Consider the following 17,265-nt stretch of genomic DNA (forward strand, 5'->3'; position numbering starts at 1 on the left):
GGTGTGCCACCCCAAGATTTTAAGTGGCCCCATCTGGCCACCCCTATGAAAAATTTCTGGAGGCGCCACTGACTTACAGACAAGAAACAGCATGAGAGGGAAGATTTGAGCGATTGTGGGTGGAGGTTTGCAGGTCTCTGAACACCTTTGAAATCTTCTCCTTGAATATGCGACAATTTCACATCTACAAACCAAACTTTGAATTTTGGTAGTGTAGGCTACATGTTGAATCTCACACCATTTCATGTTTAGTTTAATTTAGTGTTCATGTTGATACTGTTAAACTAACCGACAGTTTCTTCAGGGAAGATGCATTTAGTGGCATGAGCATTTGATATGTTTTGAGTGCTGCTAATCCAGAAAGCAATTCATACGCGTTTTGATAAACAAGTTAATTAAATGGAATTGTATTTCTATGGTCATGGCGTGAATAAAACTTATGTTTAAGTGTTATTTAATTATAATAATATATAATGTTTTATGTATTCGTCATTAAATGAAAAGAATCGCTGTTAACGTCTTTTCTATTATAATAAAATTGCATTGTGGGATATGTAGTTTCTAGATGATTCTCGTGACGCTGAGTTGACTGCGGAAGTACTGCACTGCGCAGTTTACGTGGAGTTTACAGCGTTATTTGTCCTGAGGTATTCTAATCAAATGTAATGTTATTTTATAGCTGTGTTGATATTTGTCTGTATTTTTGCTAGCCCAGCTGCACTCTACTCTGTCGTCATTATAAAATGACTCTGTTTGAGAACCATATAAATGCCTCTTGTCCAAGTAATTAGGTGTACGATCTAATTAACTTAACAGGCTTTCATTAATATTGCAAGAAATTAACAAGTTTTGATTGTGTGCACTGATATTTAATTAGACTTTTATATCATTTCAAGGCTACAAGTCAAAGCACTGGTCCAATATGTCAAAGATGGAAAGGATGAGTATTCTAGGAGTGAGGAGTTTTGGAGTTGAGGATAAAGACAAACAAGTGATCTCCTTCTTCAGCCCTCTCACGGTGCTTGTGGGACCTAATGGAGCTGGAAAAACGGTTTGTATATTGCTGTCAGTCATTATTTACATTTAAACCTAAGACAGCAGGTTTGAGAACCACTGGTCTAGGGGAGGAACACAACAGCAAACTGGATGGTGATGAAACGAGTGTGCTATAGGGATCTCCCAGTCACGTGACCCCTAGCCGCGTGTCAGCCATTTTGACGGAATACTATTGCACAAGCGCACATACATGAGAATGCAGATTATCACGTTTTATGGCTGCGAATTGATTAAAATAATGAATAATGGTCACTGTATTAATTATCTTGAGCCTGCTGAAATGTTCCTATAAATATATTTTCTTTCCAACTGTGCAATCTTAATAATAAATAGGCTAAATATATTTATCCACTAAGCTGCAGCAGTCTATGCTCGTCTTCCCATTAAGTTTTTTTTCTCTTTCTGACATTTCATACCTGTTGTTAAATTTTGGAGGGGGACCGCAGCAAGTTGGGGTAAAAAAAATAGCTAAAAAAATTTGTTAATATGAGTATTGTTATGAAATAGCATTATAATAATTTGTTGCATAGTCTATCTGAACATTATAGCCTACTTTTAATGCTAATATTTTAGAGATGAACTGATTGATCAGCTGGTGACCGGTTTTATGCCGGTCAAATGCACTCGGGCGCCACATGATTAACATCGCACAACATCAGCATCACACGTGCACACGGAACGCACATGTGGAAACCTTGTGAATTTCGGCCGTTTCAGACCGCAAGCGCGAGCGGCGCGTTACGAGTCGTTCTCCTTTCCCAAACCCCAAGCCTCTCTCCAAGAAAGTAGCCTAATTATTCCAAGGGAACAGAACAGGTACGGCACAAGGCTTTAGCCTTCGCCTCCCTCCGACTTCAGCAGGCTCCTTGAGCTCTTCTGGCACAAAGTGCCGACTGCACACCTGTGTATGGTGAGATAATTAAATTGTCTCTTCTTATATTTATTATCCATTTCTTTCTCTGTTTTACGTCGGAAGGGAAAGTATGAAAACTAATGATTGAAATAAATTTCGCTGAGGACGAGCACTGAGGGACACAACAGTGCTCAGCTGATGTCCCCTCACAGCGCTGAAATTTAAATGGCTTTTTCATTTCGTTAACTTAAGTTATCATTACTTTATTTTCACGTATTGAATAAATAATAAATTAAATAAATAACTTCTAGTTCAAACTTTATCTATTAAAAACCACTAGAGTCTCAAGGAGTCTTTACCTCACGGATTTGAAGGTGCCGCCCACTAACCTAAAAGTACCACAACATCAAATGACGTTCTACCGCAAGTTTACGAGCTGACTTATCTTTATGCGCGTGCATATAGTCCATTCTCCTCCCCCTTCACATCGGTCACAATCATTTTAATTTATACTTTACCTTTGCAGTTTATATAAACCACACCTCACATATTTCAACAGGGAATCTTTCTTTATTATTATTTATTATGAATTTCTTAAATAAACAAACTTCAACAACATAAGGGCAGATCCTTTGAGCGCTGCTGATGACGCTGTGAAGTGACACTCGAGTGATCAAGTATTCCAATGGATAAAAAAAAGCTTTCATTCGATTCCTCCATCCTCCTTTTCTTTCCTTGCAGCCTTCCCTCGTATCCTACAGGGGGTGGAGCTGAGACGCGAGGAAAGGTAACGAGGATGCACAAATAAGAAATGAGAAGCACCCCCTGTCTCTGGCCCTGTCCCAAATGGCACACTTCATTCACACTTTCGGTCTTGTGGACTTACAATGGCTGCCACATGCGCGTGTCCGTTAAGTCCGTGAGACCGTAGGGTGTCCCATTTTTCATTTTAGGCCTCAGAAGGGTGCTCGCGAGTGCCCCCTTTGCAGTCGATATGTGCCCTCGATGCGCACTTTTGCCGAGCACGCACTGATGCGGACTCCGCAGCAGACTTCTTCCCGACAGTCAAAGTGCCATTACGTCACGAAAGTGCGGACTCGTAGGAAGACCACGAGTGCTTAGTGTGCCATTTGTGACAGGGCCTTTCTCTTGAAGCCAACACGGAAGTGAATTAAACTGCAATTCATCGACTGGCCGCTTCAGGCTGGATGCAAAAGTGAGTCAAATCTGTATCTCCACCATGTTAAAATACTGTGAGCGGGATACTGTGAGCGGGATACATTTTTTTATAAATCAATCGTTTAAATTATATTAAGCCTAAAAGTTCTCCATAATTAAGGGCGTGGCCCTTGAGTGACAGGTGGATTGCGGCTGCCGTCAATACTAGCAGTTTGTCTGCTGTCTGTGTCTGTTAGCGTCATGTCACCTCAACTAATCCCAGCCTCTGAATTTGGCATCTCTGCTATATGTTTGTGCTTATTTCATACAATTTAGTTCACGCATTATACCTTCGCCCACGCCGTTGGATTCCGTCGTTGTCGAGTATCGAGAGAACAACCAGCGCTGTTTTTCAGTTGTTTTCCTCTGTGAACATGCACTCATGGATGTTTGACAATTTCATTGCTTTTTGGAGTTCAGATTTAAAAACATCTATAGATATTGAGGCTACACTCGTTCTGCGGTACCGCTGCTCTCACGGAACAGATGGACTAGATATGCTTATTTAACTTTTTAGTGTTACATAAAAAGTACCGTCAGATGAAATCCTGCAAGTGTCAGTGCTTTCTCCATCCATGCAATAGATGCACACCTTTGAATGAGCGGGGATTTCTGGTGCATTTACTTGAACTTCTTGGGTAATATCTATGGTTTAACCCATTACGAACTGCCAATACCTATGGACATTTGCACACATAAGCCCGCCCCCCCTCAATCACCCCATACCCCATGAAGAGCAGACAATTAGTGCAATTAGTCCACCTCCTCCTACCTGCACTCTGTAATAACTACAGACACTCTAAGATTTTAACGTTTAAATGGATTTTATGTATATATATATATATATATATACATGTAAAAATATATATATATATATATATATATATATATTGTCTTTTTTTATTTACATTTTAATGAGAGAACATCATTTGTTTAGCCTATTTGTCTTTTGTCCTGATGTATGTTGTTTATTGTTCCTTGTAGTTTTTGTTACCTTTTTTGTGTGGTGTACCAATTTGGAGACAAATTTCGTTGTACCTCCACAGTGCAATGACAATAAAGGCTATTCTATTCTATTCTATTCTATTCTATTCTATTCTATTCTATTCTATTCTATTCTATTCTATTTGAGAGGCGGCCAAAATCAGAATTTATAATGGACTGAATAAAGCTCTCTACGAACTTGGCTGACATGCTCATTAATCACTGTCACTCACACACGCTCAGATCAATACTGTAAGTTACTGCATGATAATACATTTTTAACTAGCAGAATAATAATGCATCACGATATACATAGTCTCACTTTTAGTTATGTCTTTTAACTATTATAGTATTTCGAAGGGCAAAAACATGAACTTTAACTATTGGCTTTACTTCAAGTCAGCTATCACTTTAGCGCGAGGCCAGTAGCATATAGCATTAGCTCCTATGCCTGAGCTAACTCGATCACGTCGAGCTAGGGGGCGTGGTTTCAGATAGCCCGGCACCTCACCTCCACACACGCCCCACCTCTTTGCTCATTTCCTGTTATCCGGGAGCATAGACTGTAAAAAAAGATGGACGACGCCCCTTCGCTCTCTTCCATTGGTGAGAAGTGAAGCTGCCAGTGTCCCGATATGGCGCTGACATCTTGGGACCTGAGTCTGCGCAGTAGCGATCTCGGGATCTGAGTCCGCGCAGTAGTTGTGCGCAGTAGTGAGCAGGAAGGAAGCCGTGAAATCAAGGCCCCGCCCTCACTCTCGCAGAATCAATTGCAAGCACACGCTCCTGCACTTTTTAAAATTAATTATAGAAATGTAGATATTAAATTTAAAGCTCCAATCTCCTCAGTCCTACGAAGATCCCGAAAAAAAGTATTTTGGTGCTTCAGTGACTACTTCGCTCAGAGAACCTGTTAATCACAGCTGTCAATCATCTCTTTTCCTGGAACATATCTCACCATCAGGCTATACTTTTGCAGTCTAATCATCATTTTCTGAAGTCTGGAACGGAGCTTTATGGAGTGGCTTCTTGAAAATGATCTCCAATGGCTTGTGGTCGGACTCAACCTGAATGCAGCGTCCATACAGATATTGGTGAAATTTTTCACAGCCATGCACAATTGCTAACAGCTGTGCATAGTTTTGTGCATAGTTTTGTTCACAGTCTGTTAGTGCTCTTGAGCCGGATGCTACTGGTTGTCCCTCCTGAAGAATCACAGATCCTAGACCTTCTGAGCTGGCATCCACAGACAAGGTAACCGGCTGGCTCACATCATAAAATTTCAACACTGGTGCTGTACTCACTAGCACTTTCAGACGATTGAAGTTGTCTTGTTGTTCACTCTCCCAGTGCCAAAGTGTTTCTCCTTCCAGCAGCTTTCTGAGAGGTGCAGTTACTTCTGAAAGATTTGGGATGAACTTTGCAAAGTACTGCAACATGCCTAAGAACCTCTGCAGGACTGACTTGTCCTGTGGCTCCGGCATCTCAAGAATAGCTGTCACTTTTTCATTGTCAGGTTTCAGTCCGTCTTTGCTCAGCACGTGACCTATGTAGCTGATTTCACTTAGGCCAATCTTGCATTTGTTTTTGTGCAGTTTCAGGTTTATGCTTCTCAGTTTTTCTAACAACTTCCTCAGTCTGCAGTCATGTGAGTCTTTGTCTTCTCCCCACACCAGAATATCATCCATTACATTAACAACTCCTTCCATTCCTTCCAGATGCTGAGACAAACACCTTTGGAACACCTCTGGAGCTGATAAAATCCCACAAAGAAGCCTTATGAAACTGTACCCCCCTAAGGGTGTGTTGAATGTACAGAGTTTAGAACTGCCATCATCCAGCCGGATCTGCCAAAATCCCTGATTTGCATCCACCACAGAGAATATCTTGGCTCTGGGCATTTCTGCAACAACTTCAAGCGTTTTAAGAGGATAATGTTCCCTTCGTATTGCTCTGTTTAGATCTTGAGGGTCTATGCAGGTCCTAATCTTTTGGGGTTTTACAACTGTCACCATACTGGTCAGGACTGAGCGAGAGTTCAAAAATAGCCTCCTCGGCCGGTTTAGAACAGGACGAGAGTTGATTGGCTGTGATATGATCACATGAAAGTTCATAACTGGCTTCTGCGACCGGGTTGGAACAGGACCAAAGTTCATAACTGGCCTCCCTGGCTGGTTCAGGACGGTACAAGAATTCATTGACAGTCTGCTTGGCTGGTTCAGAACAGGATGGCAGTTCATAGATGGCCACCGTGGCCAGGTCGAGACAGGATGAAAGTTCGTAAATGACCTCTGAGGCCGTTTCAGGGCAGGACAACAAGGGTTCAGAGATGGTCTCCATCGCTGGTTTAGGAGAAAACAATAGTTCATAATTGGCCTCCGGAGCCGGTTCACGACAGCATGAAAGTTCACAGACAGCCTCTGCGGCTGGGTCGAGACTGGACAAGAGTTCACAAACGGCCTCCGTGGCCGATTCAAAACAGGACGAGAGTTCATCGCTAGACACTACCACCGCGCCAGGAGCTGAAGCGAGTGCCACCGCCTCATGAGGTTCAGCAGCGTAGGCCGCCACCTCTAGGGAAATTGAGACAGCTAGATAGAAATCGCAAGTATTTTTCTGCAATTGTTAACATAATTGAGTTTCTTGTTTCAAACACGCTTCCTTTCAGGGCTTCATTGGATGCTTTTGACACAATGGAAGAGGCGGGCGGGCCACCATCCTCCCCTCTTGTTTGTGTTGATCTGCAAGATGTGTGCAAGCGCGCTGCAGGGAAACTAAATATTCCGTGGCCGACCGTGGTAGCAGAGACTGCAAAGTCTCGCAATGAGGAGAAGAGGCTGCTGAGTGCAAAACAGGCAGCACGACAGCTCCTTCCTGTTTTCCCAGAGCTCCTGGAGGAGGTTGCAGTTACGTGGAAGGACAAGCCGTTTACCAGCAAGATGCCAGTGCAGGGTGGCTCCGTTCTCGATGTGGAGGGGATGGAAAAGGAAGGCCTTCTCCGAATGTCCCCCATGGAGCCATTAGTTGCCACGCACTTGCAACCGAAGCGCAGGGAGGCTGCAAATCCGACCTTGCCATCTAAAGCTGGCCATTTCCAGTCGAGCATGACGGAACGCGCTTATAAAGCAGTCGCGCTCTCTGTCAGGGCTATGAATGCGATCTCTTTGCTGACCGCATACCAAGCGGAGCTGCAGGACGAAGTGTCTACCATACCAGGTCAGACACAACACGGATCTCTCTCTCCGTCTTCAGAGATGCGCGGTTGAAGCTGCTGGGAAAGCCATGGCCACAATGGTTATCCAAGAGAGAGGATGATGGCTTAATCTCTCTGACAGAGAAAAATAAGCCATTCTGGATGCACCGGTTGTTGCAGAGGGCATTTTCGGCTCAGCTCTGACACTGATGCAAAAGAGATGCGAAGAAAAAAAGAGGGATGACGAGGCCTTGCAACTCTGTATGCCAAAAAAAGACACAGACTGCACCCCCTCCGCCACCCCGACAGACCTTCACGCAGGCTATGGCCCGCCCACCTCCCAACTTTCACATTCCGAGCAGAGGGTCAGAGTGGAGTGCAAGATGTTCTGTGGGGAAAACAGCGCCTAGTTGGGCCGGGGGAAGCAGAGCGGTGAAAAGGACAAGACACGGTTCAGTGGTGCACACCCACTCGCTAGTCACAATAACTTTTCATGTTCAAAATTGAGAACAACAGAATGTTGGAAAACATAATGCCCCAAAAATTTTTGCAAAACATGTTCACAGAATACATTATAACATCACCTCGGGGAGCGATTGATCCCTTAGAGGTGATGAGCCACTCAGACTCTGCTCAAGCGCTAAGTGCCCACGCATGCGCAGTACAGACCAGAAACTCGTTCATGACTCAGCCACACGATGGCACCAGAACGCTGCAAATAGACAATTGGCGAGAGTGCATTTAGTCCCGCTGGGTATTAAAGACAATACAATTCGGGTACAGGCTGCAGTTTGCCACATCCCCCCGCATTTTCAAAGGGATAATTCACTCTCCAGTGCAGGGAGAATTACAGCACATTCTTCAGGGCAAAATCTACTCTCTGTTGAAGAAAAGGGCGATAAGAGTGGTCCCACACGAGCAAAGCCACAGTGGGTTTTACTCGAGATACTTTCTCGTCCTAAAGAAAGGAACTTGTGCCCTTCGTCCCAATTTAGATCTACGTGCACTGAACAAATACTTAAGGAAGTACAAGTTCAGAATGCTCACTCATTCTACACTCCTAAATCTGGTGCGCCCGGGCGATTGATTTACATTGATCGACCTGAAAGACGCATATTTTCACATAAACATATATTCACCCCACTAGAAATTCCTGAGGTTTGCTTTCCTTGGAGTGACATACGAATACCTGGTTCTACCAATTGGCATGTCTCTCAGCCCGAGAGTATTCATAAAATGTACAGAAGCAGCCCTGACCCCGCTCAGGGAAAAAGGCATTTCTCTCGCTACTTACATAGACGATTGGTTGGTGACAGCTCAGTCAGAGCGAGAAGTGAGAAATCACACAATCATTCTGTTTCTGTGCATTCACAAGGGCAGGATAGTGAATGGAAGATGGGGTCATCATCTGACCAATCTTCACATAAACTATCTGGAAATGCTGGCCGTGTTTCTAACGTTGAAGCATTTTCTTCCTTTTCTGAAAGGGCATCATGTTCTTGTGAGAACGGACAACACTACAGTTGTGGCATGTATAAATCGACAGGGAGGCCTCAGATCACTTCCCTTGCACATGCTGGCACGCAAACTGATTTTGTGGAGCCATGCCAATCTTTCATCCCTGAGAGCGACGCACGTACAGGGCGTCATGAACCAGGGTGTGGATCTGCTGGCCAGGGGAAATCCACTTTACGGGGAGTAGAAATTGAACAAGGAAGTGGTTGAACAGATCTGGGAAATATACGGCAGAGCAACAGTGGACCTGTTCGCATCCCACGACAATGCTCAGTGTCCTCTGTTTTTCTCTCTGAAAGATCAGAGCGCGCCTCTGGGGATAGATGCGCTGGCACACGATTGGCCCTGCACTCTCCTTTATGCGTTCTCACCGATAGCGTTAATATCCCCAACACCCCAACACTGAGGGAGGAGGGATTAAAGCTGATATTAATAGCTTCGAAGTGGCCAGGGAAATACTGGCTGGCGGAGATCATACGTATGCTGTACGAAGACCCGTGGTCTCTCCCGTTACGCAGAGATCTACTGTCGCAGGCAGGGGGGAAATCTTTCATCCCCAATCAGAACGCTTGGCACTATGGGCCTGGCCTGTGAGTGGTTAAATTTGAATACAACCGGTCTGTCTGACAATGTCATCAGAACCATACAGAATGCTAGAGCTTAGTCGACTATGTCTCTCTATGAATGCAAATAGGGCGTGTTTGAGCGCTGGTGCGCAGCTAAGCATGAGATTCCTTTTCAGTGCTCAGTGGCAGTCGTTCTATCATTTGATAGACCAAGGGAAAGCGTTTTCAACCATAAAGGTGTATTTGGCCGCTATTTCTGCTTGTCACATAAGTTTTGATAATAAAACCGTGGGGCAGCATCCTTTAGGGCGTGTGCAGGTTCATGAAGGGCGCACGTCGCGCTTTGCCAGTTTCAAAACCGCTTTCCCCTTCATGGGATTTAGCACTGGTACTTGATGCTCTCTCAATGTCTCCATTTGAGCCACTGGACAAGATTGATTTAAAAATAATGTTGTTTAAGACGGCGCTGCTGTTAGCCTTGGCTTCGGCGAAGCGCGTGAGATTCACGTGTATTCAGTGCATTCAGCATACGCAGTTCATGCCCGGGGATGCAGGGGTAGTTCTGAAGCCTAATCCTGCATTTATGCCCAAAGTAGTTCATTCTGTCACTCCTTTTGAGCTAAAAGCTTTCTATCCACCACCTTTTGCTTCATCAAAACAGCAAAAGCTAAATGAGTTGTGCCCAGTGCGTGCTTTACGCATTTACACGGAAAGAACCAGAGGGTTCAGGGAGAGTGATCAGCTGTTCGTATCTTGGGTGAAATCAAGAACGGGGACACCGATTACTAAGCAGCATTTGTCGCACTGGATAGTGGAGGCGATTTCATTGGCATATTCCAGTAAGGGTCATGCGCCCCCAGCTGGTTTACATGCACACTCAACAAGGGGAATGTCAACTTCATGGGCTTTCTTTAAAGGAGTCACGATACAGGATATTTGTGAAGCAGCGAGTTGGTCCTCGCCGCATACATTTGCAAGGTTCTATAAACTGGATGTTACAGCTCAAACTTTAGCACATGCAGTATTGAGCGTTGAAGTTGAGTCATGATTCAGGACTCGTCCAGCCCTAGAGGCGTTGCTGTGGTTGGCAGGAGACTTCGAGGCAGGCTATCTGGCAATACGGGAGTTAGAATATCCCATAGTGAGACACCGAAACGTATGCTTGAAAGAGAACAACAGGTTACTTGCGTAACCCCGGTTCTCTGATAGCATTAAGTGAGGTGTCTTACCAGATCACCCTGCTTGCTGTGTGAAGCGAGGAAGAGGTGTGCTTGTTTTGAATGTCGTAATGACGTAGTGCTGCTCCTCTTATACTGAGGGGTGGGGTAGACACTCCCAGATACTACGTCAAGTCTGCTAGCAAATTGGGGCGGGCGTAATGTAATAGGACTTCTAAGGAATCCGCGGAAGGGGCGTATCCCATAGTGAGACACCTCACTTAATGCTATAAGAGAACCGGGGTTACGCAAGTAACCTATTGTTCCCCAAACCGGAAGTACCACCCATAATTCAAAACGTAGTAAGGTCGTCAGGAATGAGGTGGATACCCTTACATAGGGCAATATTTGAAGGGACAGCCATTTGTACTGGTGTCCTAAACCATAGTGGAGTCGACATCATTAAAACACTCATTCAATCCCACAATACACCGCAATAACGACTAACGAGTGTACTGATGTATGCTCAACGGCTAGAGAATACCCATAATGCACTGTGAGAGTCGCATGCTGAATGAATTCCCACGTCTGACCAGAAGATGAAGCCGCAGCTGAATCATCCATCTATTTTCCAAACCGCTGGTCCAATGTGGCCACAGCATTATCAAGCAGGTATAAATTTATATTATATAAATCACAAAATAAATCTTTTCATTACTACTGGAGCTGCTATGCAGCTTGCTACATTTTAAATGATTAAGCAGCACAAACCATGCATTTTTACTGCTCAGATAGCTATCTGATTTATCAAAACAATTCCATTTACACCTGGTCACATATAAATGTGTTTTCGCAAAACAGATTTAAATCTGATCTTCAATTACCATGCTATATGCAGATTTAATGGAAAGCAACAGAGCTTCATTTTATTGATCATCATTCATTCAAAATCAAAGACCGCAATAGGTGAGAGCGGCAACAGCACTGATAAGATCATTTAGTTTCTTTTTTTATTATTATTATACCTTTATTTAACCAGGAGGTCCCATTGAGATTCAGAATCTCTTTTACAAGAGAGACCTGGCCAAGGTAGCAGCCAAATCACAACAAATGCATACATAACAAACACCAAATTACATTTTCACGATAAAAAAAAAGTACAAAATGTTAAAAATAAAAATATAAAACACAATGAGACTCTTTAAGAAAAACAAGAACATGTCTCCATCACAACACTCTTTACAGTAGTTTTAAATTCATTTATGGAAATAAGAGTTTCTAACTTTAGCTCTTTTTGTAGATTATTCCACCCCCAAGGTGCTAAATAAGAAAAAGCAGTTTTTCCCAATTCGGTTTTAACTCGTGGAACATTAAAAAGGAACCACTTTGAGGAGACATGATCAGTCTTACTATGTGGATCTTACTGTGGTGTTTTAGTGTTTTATTATTTTTATTTTTATTTTATTTTTTATTTTAGAATTGCTTGTACAGCACTTTGGTACAACTCACTGTTGTTGGAATAGTGCTTTATAAATAAAGAAAGAAAGAAAGAAAGCGTAGCTGATAGATACCAGAGCAGACAGAGAGGAGGTTACAGAGGTACAGTGGAAATTTGCCAAGTATAGCTTTATAAATAAAGATATACCAGTGCTGTTGTCTACGAATTTTAAGTGATGTCCAACCAACTAAATCATAAAGAATGCAGTGATGGGTAAGGGACTTTGTATTTGTTATGAATCGTAGTGATGCATGGTAAACTGAATCAACATGACGCAGGATGGAAAATGCAGCATGCATGTGCAATTTATCTCCATAATCAATAACAGGCAGAAAAGTAGCTTCCACAAGTTTCTTCTTAGCACTAAAAGTAAAGCAAGATTTGTTTCTGTAATAGAAGCCGAGCTTGACTTTAAGTTTCTTAACTAAAGCAGTAATATGTTCATTGAAGGAAAGCTTATCATCTATCCATATCCCCAAGTACTTGTATGAAGACTCTCTCTCAATTGATTTCCCATCTAATGAGAAAAGGCCACAATTGTCAAGTAGCTGTGCTCGAGCTTTTGAGAAGACCATAAACTTTGTTTTCTGTGTATTTAAAACCAGTTTTAGACTCAATAATGTGTATTGCAATGCCTGAAACGCAGTCTGAAGTTCCTGCACTGCTACTGAAATGGTGGAAGCCTGGGTGTAAACCACTGTATCATCAGCGTATAAATGTAATTTGGCTTGATCTCTATCCAAATCATTTATAAAAATTGAAAACAGAATGGGTCCTAAGATTGATCCTTGAGGGACACCTTTAGTTATCTCAAGAAAATCAGATTTATAACCTTCAGCATAAACACATTGAGTACGATCTACAAAATAATTCTGGAACCATGCAACAGCCTTCTCACTTAAACCAATTGAACGTAGTTTGGTCAATAACAATCCATGATCAACCAAATCAAATGCCTTAGAAAGATCAACAAATAATGCAGCAGAATGTTGCTTCTTATCTAAGGCCCCAATAATATCATTTGTCACTAATGTAGCAGCAGTGATAGTGCTATGGCCACTTCTGAACCCTGACTGAAAATTATTTAGAATGTTTTTGTCAGTCAAATACTGTTTTAACTGTACATTCACAAATGATTCCAAGATCTTTGACAAAACAGAAAGTTTTGATATTGGACGGTAATTATTCAATTCTGATAGGTCTCCACCTTTATGTAAAGGGAGAACATAGGCTGCTTTCCAACTTTTAGGAATGGAGTTTGAAAGAAGACTCAAATTAAAAATATGCGCTATGGGCTCAGCAATAATATCAGCTGCCACTTTTAACAGAAAGGGATCCAGATTATCTGTACCTGCTGACTTTTTGTGATCAATGTCTCTGAGGGCTTTATGAACTTCTGAAACTGAAATCGGTTTAAAATTAAACAATTCCCGATTTACATTTTCAGATGCTGACATGGCAGGACATGGGACAGATTTATTTACGGTTTGATTAAATATGAATCCAGCCTGAATAAAGTGTTTATTAAACTGATTGACTATGACTGCTTTGTCTTTTATTTCATCTGAACCAATAAGAATCTGTTCTGGGAGGTTTGAGGTCACACGTGCACCCGACAAAGATTTAATTGATTTCCTAAACTTTTTGATTGGTACATATTTATTTACAATGGAAATAAAATTTAAATGAAAAAAAATCCCATGCCAGTTCAGCATCCGAAAACAAAGACACCCTGCTGAGTTCACTATGATACAGATCATGCAGAAAAGCCTGTTGTTCAAAACTTTTAAAATGTCTTTTTAGGATCATGTGCGGTTTTACCTTAGGGATTTTTGTATTTCTTACACAAGCGACTGCACAATGGTCACTGACGTCATTACAAAATACGGCAGTTGAGGTATATTTATGAACTGAGTTTGTTATGATTAGATCTAGGAGAGTAGATTTTATTTCTGCTTTGGGATTTATTCTTGTCGGTTCATTAATAAGTTGCACTAAGTTTAAGTCATTACATAAGTCTTTAAAACAATCAGAGTTCCCAGAAAGCCAGTCCCAATTCATATCAGCCATAAGAATAAATTCAGAGTGATTAATTTCATGTAATATTTCGGATATAGATTGGAAAGCATCCTTTGAAGCAGATGGAGGTCTATAACACCCAACTACTGTAATATCAGCATCTTTTGAAATATTCACTTTCACGGTCAGAATTTCAAACTGTTTAGCTTTAGTTAGTGACAGGGTTACCGAGCTTATAAACTTGGATTTCACATATATGGCAACCCCACCTCCTTTGCCAACCCGATCAGTTCTATAAACTTTAAAACCTTCAATAGAAATAAGTTCATCAGATACAGATTTTTTAAGCCAGGTTTCAGAGATAATAATGATATCAGCATTGGTAGTATTAGCCCAGATCTTAATCATATTTAGTTTCTTTACTTTTAATGAAGATGATTGTGTGTTAAGTGTCTGCGACTTACTTTCACTTTGATTTGCGATAGTTTGCACATTGGCTTGATGAGTTTCTCAGCTGCTCACCTGTGGTGATGCTGCAGTAGTGCCGTCATATCTGGCTATACATGAATATCAGATGATGTCACCAACGTCTCCTCACTGACGTCACTCACTTCTAGAACTTGTCTGCCGCCATCTTGAGTACCTGATTCACGTCAGTCGCAAAGGAACTAGCTAGCTATGCCTTCAACATGTGCGGTAGGGTGCAACAACAAAAAAGGAGACCCCAAAATATCCTTTTACAGGCTACCTCAGGACGAAAAAAGATGCCGTATTTTGCGGGTGGGACGAGTGGGACATGTCCCCACCACTTTTGAAACATCTCGCGGCAGGAATGTACCAATACAAATAATCAAAACATCTCCAGTTAACTAGCAGAGCATTCATTTCGTTCGTTTGTTAAATAAGAGGCGATCTAGCGCTGAAATGTGTTGTTTCTGAAATCAAGTGATCAAAGTGCTCGTTGCCGCTGCGATCAGTGGTGCGGATACTGTGTTTGTTTGTGGCTCGCGCACAGTCTTCACTCGGATGCGTGCTTCAATGTGGAGAGACTCTCTATTTGTTCCGGTGAAATTACAAAACAAACTGCACACAAACGTGTCCCTGCCTGATATACAACCACTGATAAACATAATCGGTTTTGATGAGAAAAAAATAAAATAAAAATATATGAGTCCGGATTAGAACACAGAACCCAGAACCTCTGACACGCTTGGCAAAAGTTCTGCCCCTGGACCATTTAAATACACGCTTAAAATAGTCGGATCAACATATAATATAATTGAATGCCAGGATTGGTTGTTCGGTAGCACCGGACAGAGGCTTGAAGTACGCATCAGGTATCGCGTAGGGATCGCGTTATAACGATATTATTTTTTGAAAGTAGCGTTTCGTTTCATGGCAGTCGAGGTGCGAAATGTTGTCTTTCGTAGCCATTTACTGTATCCGTACGAAGCTGTAAATAGTAGCAAGCTAGCTAGTTAATGCTTGTCAGTACCATAGACAGTACTAGGTAGGTACTCAAGATGGCGGCAGTCAACTGGAAAAAGAGCGGATGACGTAAGAGGTCACGTGACTGATATTCATGTATAACATGATATATAGCCTATAGACCTTATGTAGCCCCGCCCCTTTTCAGCGCTGCGCTCGTTGTCTTTTGACTTCCGGTCTGTATTTTCACAGCGATTTTGCGTGTTTATTAATGAACGGCTCGTTTTAAAATCTTCCCGGTTAAAATGCACGGACACGGAGCAAGAAATGAGCTCTTATAGAGAGAGGATGAGCTCCCATGAAAGCAGTAAAATCATACACCTGTGGGGGTCTCTAAAAATCATCAGCACCATTAATATGTAAGTGTCTAAAATAAATGTGCACAGTTCAATTAAATGGTAAATTTCGCCCTCTTTAACAATACAATACATTAAATGTACGAAGCACACTTTGTACAAAGCTGAAAAAATCTCAACAACAGTGAAATAAGATCGCATGATTTATCTGTCAATCAGATGCATGTAAAAGTGTAGTTCGTTACTATAGCAACAGTGGGCTCCCAGCACATTTTCGGTAGAACGAATTTTTTTTTTTTTTTATTTAACATATTAACCATACACCACAAATTTTTATTTATTATTATTTAAATTTTTTTTACTGCCACTTTTTTATTCATACTGTTGTAAATCTCTTTTTAATCGGACCTCTCACTTAACCTTCTTTGCTTTCAATTATGAAATGATTCAAATGAAAACATTCAAATGATCTTACCTGGTCTTACTTTTCAAAATTAGTAATAAAACAATCGCTCTTGACAACAGGGAAAGCTAGTATGTTTGCTTAGCATACCGTCAAACACTACAATTTATGAGTTTAATATCATGTTTTGCTCCAAAAACACAATACATGTCAGTCGTGTTTAAAGTGACTTCTGTGGTTTCATGTTGCTTCTTAACACAGAGTGAGAATATATTATTTTATTATATTCTATGATACAAGCTATGTTGATTATAGCATTGCATTAAAAGTATAGTTCACCCAAAAATGAAAATTAGCCTATGATTTACTCACCCTCAAGTCCTCCTAGGTGTATATGACATTCTTCTTTCAGTATACAATCAGAGTTATATTAAAAAATATTCTGGCTCTTACAAGCTTTATAATGGGAGAGTGAATGGCTGGAAAAAATTAGGAAAACAAATTACTCCACTCGGCTCCAGTTGGTAAATAAAGGCCTTCAGAAGCAAAGCCATGGGTTTTTGTAAGAAAAATACCCATATTTATAACTTTATAATCTAAAATAACTAGCTTCCGCCAGACGACCGTACGCATACTACGCAATTTGACTTGCGTCACAAGAGTAACCCGTGATGCATGATGTAGGATGTAGGAGTATCGTAAGCTTTGAAACCTCTCGCGGTTTAAACAAATAGGGCTGTGCAACAAACTGAAGCTCCTCTTCTATTATATAGAAATACTCCGACATTTCTCTTCAAAATGGCTAATTCGTGACCGATGTTTTGTTTAGCTCTTTCCTCTGAGCTTCCACGTTCGTCATTACGCTGTGTGTCAGGTCACGGGTTTTCCACCGTAAATCGATGTGTACGGCCGTCTGGCGGAAGCTAGTGATTATAGTTTATAAAGTCTTAAATATGGGTATTTTCCTTAGACAAACGCATGGCTTCACTTCAGAAGGCCTTTATTAACCCCCTGGAGTA

The 17,265-nt window shown here is 41.7% G+C and overlaps 1 pseudogene across 1 annotated transcript in view; it reads left to right on the forward strand.

Moving 5' to 3' along the window:
- The first annotated feature begins 612 nt into the window (after positions 1-612).
- The window catches only part of LOC309477809 (DNA repair protein RAD50-like), a 45,613-nt pseudogene continuing 28,960 nt past the window's right edge, over positions 613-17,265 (forward strand). Inside the window, exons 1-2 of the transcript in view lie at positions 613-647; positions 897-1,051. The product of the transcript in view is annotated as a DNA repair protein RAD50-like (transcript). The remainder of the gene's footprint in view (positions 648-896; positions 1,052-17,265) is intronic.

This window comes from Leuciscus leuciscus (genome assembly GCF_965113295.1).
Source record: "Leuciscus leuciscus genome assembly, chromosome: 16".
Taxonomy (NCBI): Eukaryota; Metazoa; Chordata; class Actinopteri; order Cypriniformes; family Leuciscidae; genus Leuciscus; species Leuciscus leuciscus.